The sequence below is a fragment of the Amblyomma americanum genome, chromosome 10 (genome assembly GCF_052857255.1).
Source record: "Amblyomma americanum isolate KBUSLIRL-KWMA chromosome 10, ASM5285725v1, whole genome shotgun sequence".
NCBI lineage: Eukaryota > Metazoa > Arthropoda > Arachnida > Ixodida > Ixodidae > Amblyomma > Amblyomma americanum.
Window position 1 is genome coordinate 95,354,681 of NC_135506.1, and position 9,324 is coordinate 95,364,004.

Genomic DNA, 9,324 nt, shown 5'->3' on the forward strand with positions numbered 1-9,324 from the left:
TATCGATTGGTAGTGGACTACCGCAAACTAAATGCCGTAACTCGCATCGATCCATACCCCATCCCCAATATACAGGAGACGCTTTCTCAGCTGGGCTCTGCCAGGTACTTCACGGTAGTGGACATGGCGGCGGGATTCTGGCAGATAGCAATGGATCCGGCAGATGCCGAGAAAACGGCATTCAACACGCCCTCAGGGCACTATGAATGGAAAAGAATGCCGATGGGTCTGCCCAACAGCTCTGCTGTCTGGTAGAGAACCGCTGATGTTATCCTGGCAGGTCTTCTGGGGAGGCTGTGCTTCGTGTATATGGATGACATAATCATATACAGTGACAGTTTTGAGAACCATTTGCGCGATATTGAGCAGGTTTTGGTGCGACTAAGAGGAGCGGGTCTCAAGCTGAAGCCCTCTAAGTGCCAATTCCTCAAAAACGAGGTGAAATACCTCGGGCACGTTGTTTCAGCTGACGGCGTGCGACCGGACCCTGAGAAACTAAGGTGTGTCTCGGATTTTCCATCCCCGACTAGCGTCCGCCAGGTCCGGCAGTTTCGCGGCCTGATCGGTTACTACCGAAGGCACATAGAGGAGTTCGCCAAGCTCGCTAAGCCGCTCACCGCCTTAACAGCCAAAAATGTCGCCTTTCGCTGGGACGAAAACGTGGAGGATGTTTTTGGGGCCCTGAAAAGGAAGCTAATGAGTGCACCGCTGTTGCGCCACCCGGATTTTAATTTGCCCTTCGTTATGGCCACAGATGCGTCAAAGTTCGCAGTTGGTGCCGTGTTATCTCAGGTTATCGAGGGCAAAGAACATCCCGTTGCTTTTGCTAGCCGACAGCTGAGCCCCACAGAGCAAAAGTACGGAGCTACGGAAAGGGAGTGCCTCGCCGTTGTCTGGGCAGTCAAGCACTTCAGATGCTACCTTTACGGCCGCAAATTCAAGCTAGTCACAGACTGCCATCCTCTGAAATGGGTGATGAGTGTCAGGGACCCTAGCTCGCGACTCGCTAGATGGAATCTACACCTGCAGGAATACTGCTTTGAAGTTGAGCACATGTCAGGAAAGACACATCTGAATGCTGATGCACTCAGCCGCACAGCTGCCGTGGCAGCTATAGATGAGTTTGTCCCCGTAGTCGACCCCGCCGAATTACGCACAGAGCAGTGCAAAGATCCTGACCTGAAGCGAATAATCGAAAGCTTAGAGGGCGCACCGTCTCACCCCGAACAGCTAGGTTATTTCATTGGAAAAGACGGCACCCTGTGTCGGCGCACGAGGCCAACCAGGATAGGGAGACCAGAGAAAACCGCTTGGGAGAGAGTCGTCATACCTCGGTCGTGGACAGAAAGGGTTCTTCGCGCGTTTCACGATGCGCCATGCGCCGGTCATTTTGGCGTAGCGAAGACACGCAGGCGTGTGGAGCGTTTGTACTTTTGGAGTGGCATGCGACAGGATGTTAGAGACTACTGTGCGAAGTGTCATTCCTGTCTCGAAAGAAAAACACCCAAGGGACGAAGACCAGCTCCAATTCAGCCGTTCTCTGAGGTTTTGGCTCCCTTCGAGCGGACAGGTATGGATATAATGGGCCCATTGCCCACGACCACTTCCGGAAACAAGTACATTTTAGTATTTGTCGATCACCTTTCAAAATACGCGGAAGCGGTAGCACTCCCAGATCAGAAGGCAGACACGGTTCCAAGAGCATTTGTCGAACAGATCGTGCTCCGACATGGACCCCCGAGGCAACTCTTGACAGATCGGGGAACGAACTTCGTGTCGGAGCTAATGAGGAGAGTTTGCGAGCTGCTTAAGATCGCTAAGCAGACAACACCGTACCATCCGGCTTGCAACGGCGCGGTGGAGCGACTGAACCAAACCGTGGCCGGGTTCCTGTCGCATTTTGTTTCGCGCGACCAGCGGGACTGGGACTTGTGCCTCCCGTATGCAATGTTTGCCTACAATTCCGCAGCACACGAGAGCACGGGCGAATCGCCATTCTTTCCTCTCTACGGCCGAGACCCGGACCAGCCTAGTGAAGTGCCAGAGGGCCCCCGTCGTGTCCCATACGCTTCACTGGACGACTATAAGGTTGAGCTAGAATCGCGCTTGCAAGTGGCGAGGGACATCGCAAAGGAGGCCTTAAATAAAGCGGCGAAGCGCAGGAAACAGGTGCACGATCGCAGTGCTAGAGACGCGCCGTTTAATGTGGGGGACAGCGTGTACATTGAAAACTGCCAAAGGCAGATTGGGCTAGCTCGTAAGTTCCAGACGAAGTGGAGAGGACCGTGCGAGGTTGTCGAGAAGCTTTCTCCGGTAAACATCAGAGTCCGAGACGTGAACCGGCGCTTGATAAGGATACACGCAAATCGCCTCAAGTCGGCACCGGTTCAGTATTCACGAAATGAGGAAAGGGAAAGCGCGGATTTTGATGGGGACAGAAGTGAAGCGGAGCGCGCAGATAGTTCGCAAGAAACGCCCTCTCCTGCATTTGTTCGGCAGGCGCAAGAGGTGACGGCCGGAATGCCACCGGATTTACTTCATGCATTGCTAGAAGAAGAAGCGCGCGAGGTTGCCGCGCAGATAACGCCAGGAGAGGCTCCTGCCACGAGCCCTCGCGAGTCCCAAAGCAGACAAAGGGCCACAGACTTACTTAGTATGACTCATGAAGGCCGATATCCGCTGCGAAATCGGAAAGCTAAGTCGGACTAATGGCGTAAACAGAGCGGAGTTGTGAACTGGTTAGAATTGTGTAATGCCGCAGCTCATAACATTGCTATGTGCTTATGTGTTAAGTTATCGGAGTTGGTAGTTAAACCTTTCTGTCATTAGGTAACACCTTCACAGGAGAGCATGCGGAGCGCATGCAGAACCTGCCCTACTTCCTTTCGTTATCTATATTTTTGTCTGTGGCGTGATCGTGCTAGAAGTGGGAGCTCCTTTGTAACTGTGATAAATTTGTTTCGTCCAGTTTGGACTAGAAAGGAGAGGCTTGGGTGCTGAGTTTCATGTTTATCTGTAAAAGAAGATCAGTGCTGCCCCTGGAGACGCCAGTTATGACAGCGGAGGCATATGGTGTTGTGCAGTGGTGTTGAGTGCAGCGAAAAGTGTTTTGTCCGACGCACTGTGCGAGGCGATTCACAAAGACAAGGAGAGCTGCATGGACTCAAATGTTCGGAGAACATTCTTCTGGAGGGTGAGCGAGTGTGACGTTCCTTGTGTGTGCTACGAGGTTCCGCGTTCGACGGCGCTGCGTAGACGGAGACCCAGATGACAGCGGCATCATCAATTACCCAGCCATGCTCTTTGAGAGTGACGACCAGAACGAAGGGGTTTAAGCCCAACCGGACCCCCTTTCCATAGTGTCGGCACGAGTCGAACGCCGCCGCCGCCGCCGCGGGGAAACGGGCTTTATCCTCCCCAATTACCGTGGCCGTTCCAGGGGGCCTCGTTTCGGCAGGCCTGGCCCCGTGGCAAGACGGCGGGCCTCATCAATCAACCCTCCCGAGCACATCCCAGGACAAGGGACCACTTTCCCGGCCTTTTAGTGACCTCGCGTTCCGGCCTGGAGGGGCGAGTGTCATTTGATGGAGAACGGAGGCCGGTGACCCGCGGGAACTGTCAGCGGGCCAGAGCGCGCCTTACCACAGCCGACGCTATGCGCTACCTCGAAGACAACCTTCTTTCCCTCGGACTCAACACGTGAGGGGGGCGAGACCATAAGTGCGGTGGTATGTTTGTGCGCCCAAGTGAAAGCCCTAGCCCCCCTCCTTCCCCTCTGGCGTGGGCGTCCTCACCCTAGGGAGTGTGGGGAGAAGAGGATATAAAAATCGACAAGCAGTACGGAAGAAGGACGCTCAGGACGACATCGTTCGCCAAGAGGGCCTTCAGCGCCGAAGCCCGACGGCGTGCAGCTTCTGCCAGCAACCGCTCGAGCTCAACTCCGGAGCCCCTCCATCGTCCCCATGAAGTCGTCGGCACGTAAGCTCGGACGCCCCAGCCTCTGAATCTTAATCATGTATAATTATTGAATATATCTGTTTGTTTAAACTGAGCCATACGGTGTCTCTTTGCCTCTCCGTCCCGTGTGGACCTGCGCATTATGGGGGTCATCACACGACACAAAAGGGACACAGCGCTTCCTCGCAACTACAAGAAGTTTTATTCAGAGGCTCCGATATATACAACAAAAAACCAAAACAAACCCAGAGTAATCGCACGCCGCATGCCGACCGATCTGCAAGAAAAGATTAACACGCGGTTTTAATCGCTCTTTCAAAAAGCTTATCTCTCCACCAGACAGGCCAACTGAAGGGTCACTAGCACATGTATGCCCCGTTTCCGCAATGTGATAGGCTTCTACCATCTCTCGCGTTACACGATCTCGATGGCGAAAAAGAACACAGGTTTTGAAAAAAAGGGAGAACATTTCTTCATGCTCTTGCTGCGGTCTCGACAATGAAAAACCATATTGTTTGAAGTGATGCCTTTTTCCAAATCTCCGGCATGCTCCATCAGCCGCACATTCAAGCATTGACCACTCTTACCTATGTACCCTTTTGCGCATAACATGGGGATTTTGTACGCTGTGCCCACTTTGCACGCGACGTACGGTGATATATGTCTGACAGCACTTCCTCCTTTTCTTTGCGCCCAGCTCCGCCTTAGGATGAATCGCAGGGCATAATGGTGACAGTTATTTGGGGGTTGAACACATGACACGAATGCCATACCTGCCAGCAGCTTTCCTAATCCCCTGTAAATGTGGGTGCACATACGGTAATACCACTGCCTTTGCTGTGTTCTTGTTTTGGCGTTTTCTCCCTGGCCCTTTAACCAGCGAATAACCTTCTCGCTGGCTCTGCCGATCATGTGACCTGGATATCCGCTGTTAATCAGTCTTTCCACCTGACAATCGACACGTTCCTTGATGCGATTGTGACAAAAGTTTGATACAGCTTACTTTAAACACGAGTCCGCGATTCCATCGTTGATGAGCTTCCATTGTGCTGACGCAAAATTTAACAAGCCTTTCGCAGAATGCCGGCAGTAACTCCAACAAATATGGTCTGGGTTCTTAATCATTCGAAGGTACATAAAACTGCCACTCTCCTTCATTTGGAACCTTCTGTGTGAACTTGAGGTCCATACCGCTCTCCTTAAACAATTTCAGTTTGTCTATTACCCTGCGTACGAAGCTGTCACAGTTGTCGACGATGATCATGTAGTCATCAACGTACCGAAAGGCCTTCTGAAACAGGCCAGCTGAATTCAGAGAATTCAGAGAATTCTTTCTTCATTTCTTTCTTTCTTCCATTCTTTCTCTATCTTCCTCTCCTTCTTTCTTTCTTCTTTTCTTTCTCTCTTCTCTCCTTTCTTTCTTTCTTTCCTTCCTTCCTTCTTTCTTTCTTTCCTTCTTATTTTCTCTTTCTTTCTTTCCTTCTTTCTTTCTTTCTTTCTCCCTTTCTTTCTCTCTCTCTTTCTTTCGTTCCTTCATTCTTTCTTTCTCTCTTTCTCCGTTTCTTTCCTTCTTTCCTTCTCTATTTCTTTTTCCAAGCAAGCGTTATATGCTCGAGGAAAGAATCTGTCCCCAGGGCAGACCGCAGAAGTCGGTCCTGGTTGTGGTCACGGCATGTGGTGCTCCTGCAGCTGGTTACATTTTACCGCATTCATTTATTTTTCGCGTGCGGGAGCAGAAGGATAAGTTGTACTTCCCTGAACGGAACTTTTTATGCTCTGATTTAATTACGCCAGTTGAGATTTGAGCGGTGCAGGCAGGGGCTCTATATTTTGCAATGTTTAGGCAGCATGAATATATCTAATGCTACTGTCCAAACAACAAATGCCGCTTACCCACACTCAGGTATCGGCCAAGAATAATCAGAAATCCTACACAGTATAATCAGATAGACACTTTCATGAAAAAGAGAACAAAGAAAAGTAAAAAGGATTAAGAAATAAAGCCTGCGCTAGAGCATTGCCAGGGGTTACTAGTGAGTAATTAGAAGCTTTTTTTTTACTGGCCCCCCGTGGCCTTTAATGTGCCGTTTTGCGGTGCTTACTTGAAAGACTGAGTCGCACAGGTAATTAATCTAAATTCGCTCTGCAACGAAAAGTGGCCAGAGTGTATTTAAATACAATAATTGCGCAGCCACGAACTCAGGATCCTTTATCTTGTTTTGAAACGAGTAAAAACTGATGTTGACCGAAACATTACAAAATTGTTGTTGCGCTCCATCGAGGCTTGCATAAATATACTGTAAAATTATGTGTCAAATTACAGACATTTTACAGAAATATTCGGCTCCCACACAGAAAACATTTGTTAACGTTAATAATAATAATGATTGTTTTTTTTTTGTGCAAAGGAAATGGCGCAGTATATGTCTCATATATCGTTGGACACCTGAACCGCGCCGTAAGGGAAGAGATAAAGGAGGAAGTGAAAGAAGAAAGGAAGGAAGAGGTGCCGCAGTGGAGGGCTCCGGAATAATTTCGACCACCTGGGGATCTTTAAAGTGCACTGACATCGCACAGCACACGGGCGCCTTAGCGTTTTTTCTCCATAAAAGCGCAGCTGCCGCGTTCCAAGACAGAAACCTATTCACGAATAAAAGTGACATTTTCTGTTGTTGCAGCAGCTGTATTCATGCATTGTGCGGTCCTTTCTCTTGCTGCGGTCCTGGTTTCTTCGAGATGATTGCCTTCATATTCTGCAGGGCCGACTAACATGCTAACATGTATGTTTAAAGAAAACATGCGTTTTCTGCGACGGTTTTACTGTTCGCGAAAGAAGGTAGGCGGTGTCATTTCTCCCTATTTGTTATTAATAATGTGCTGTACTTCTTTCCATGAATGACTTTAAGCTAGGTGGTACTGTTGTTGTGTAGCCCACTCCCGATCCAGTCCTACTGTACTTGTTGCCAGACACTGAGCAACACTTAGTGCACGCGTGCACGCAAGTCATTGTGGCGGATAAATCAGATATATCATGCGGTGTGCATGTATACCCTCTATGACGAAGGTATTTAGGAAAGCCACAGCCTGCGACAGGCTTCACTAAGGCCGATAAAAGTATTTATGCGCTCTTGTAATGGGAGTAGAGACGCGTGCCGTATGAAAGGTAGCCTAAACCTGCATGTTGCTGCTAGCCGTCCGCGAGCCTTAGGCCACTCTAAAGACGGAGGCAAGTGCAGTCGCAGGGGTGTGTTGTCTACTCGACAGTGCAGGGCGGCAGTACGCGCCAGAGGCCTCGACTGTGGCGTACTGTCTTTTGTGGAATGGGAACCAGTTTTTGTAATTTGAGGGAACCCTTTCGTGCTTGTGGTCAACGCTCGGCCGAACCGCACTGCCACGCTTTTGCAAGTTCACTTTCATATTACCCATAGTTGACTCCCGCTGACGCGTGCACAACAATAGCACAAACACTGAATCTGGGGTGCTATAGTCAGCAAGATCGGCTTTAAGAGTTGGTTTTTACATGCGAATCTATAAACCTTGTTATTTAATGCATAATCTTGGTACATCACATAGAGGTACCAAAAGCGCTGCCTGCGATTTAGCAGTGGTTAGTGCCCTAATTTGGACCTTTTTCTGTCCTTTTTGTAGATTTATATATGTCATGAATTTATTACATGACCACAATGGACTGGATAGATTTAGTATTGTAATCTTAAGCCGGTCTTTTCCTCCCAGCAGAGAAAGCAAAGTTATAGGTCTTGACCAGTGGAACAAATGAGAAGACTGCAAGGATGAGCCCCAGGAGCTCCTGCGCTAATAATCTCACCTCAAAGCTTCATGCTTTCAATGTTCCCGAGGCAACTTTCTTCAGATGAACATGATTTTGCACAAAACGCCTGGTGTGATAATATACAAAAAGAAAACAAATAGGACAAAAAACAGCCAAACAGGAAATACAAGTAAGCCATGAATAAGAAGTCCACAAAAAAATAGGAAGGACGAAAACAGAAAACAAACTTTCACATATAATTCTGCAGAGTTGAAGCAAAAAAAAACATAAGTTAAAAACAGAAAAGCTCAAAACAGAAAACATAACACTTCAGACATTTTCTGCCAACGAAGCTGCCAGAAAATTTATGTATTTTTTAACAAAAATTTTCACAATGCTATAGGTGGAAAGCATTTGTCAGACGAACTCCTCCCCAGTTATCATATAGGTATTCGAGTCGCCTGGTCTGGGTGTGAGCTTACTATGGCTTTGAATGGGGTTCCTGGCGACGTAAAACGGTGCTTATCTGTAGCGCATAACATCATAGATATTCGATGCATGAGGCGTCCGAACTAATTACTTTGCAATTCACATGATTTCACAGGCTCTGATAATAAAGTAGTGTATGGTTTGATTTCACCACGTGACGTACATGAAACAATTTTTTTTTAAATTAGTAAAAACTTGACTTATGAACTCCACTGCGTCTGCCGCATCAACATCGAACTCTGTAAACGCGGAGGTCTTGCCAATGCGACGGGACAGCGCACAGAAGCGCCGAAGCCGCCAAAAACTCTACTACTGAGTGCTTTAGAAATGTGTGAACGCGAAGTACCAGCATATCATGTTGGCGGCGTAAGCGCGAAACGACGTAGACGACAAGACCCAGAAGTCTATTCAGCGAAAGCGGCGGCTAGACCGACTGAATATTTTCGCCCGCAACTCTTGTGCCTTGGCATCAATGCTGCGTCCAGCTGTATGAGCCGAGTTTCCTCTTGCCAGTCGCTACACGCTCCCCTCACTTCATGGCGGGGTGGTCCAACGCGCTGGGATCCGGTAGGCCATGCCACGGGCTGCATTTAAGTCGCCCTGGCAGTTGCGCAGCAAGAGTAATCTTCACGCTAAAACGAAGACCTCGACGCGCCGTGTTTACTAAAAGCAAGGAGGCAACATGGATTGCTTCTAAGCCGTATGAAGAACATTGGTGGCAACCATACATTTTATTTTTTTTGTCTATTTTGAACAGACATACAATAAATACCTCCTGCAGAGGCTAAAGGTTACAATGCCTGACGAGGCATCTGTCCCTCTTTCGTCGAGCGCAGTGCGCGTAGAGAAATAAAAAGCCATCCAGGTGCAAGAATACCTAAGTTTATTTAAAATGCAATAGGAAACTCAAATATAAATCGAAACAAATATAATTTTGTTACACACATATGTTTAAGTACAAAACACGAGAATTTAAAGAAGTCCTACCGTGTACAGATAAGGAGAGAGTCGAATCAATTTACCATATGATCTGAACAAAAGGGGCGTTTTACACGTGGAAAAACAAAGAAAGAAAAATACATATCCGGATAATACATTCTGAAAAGGGT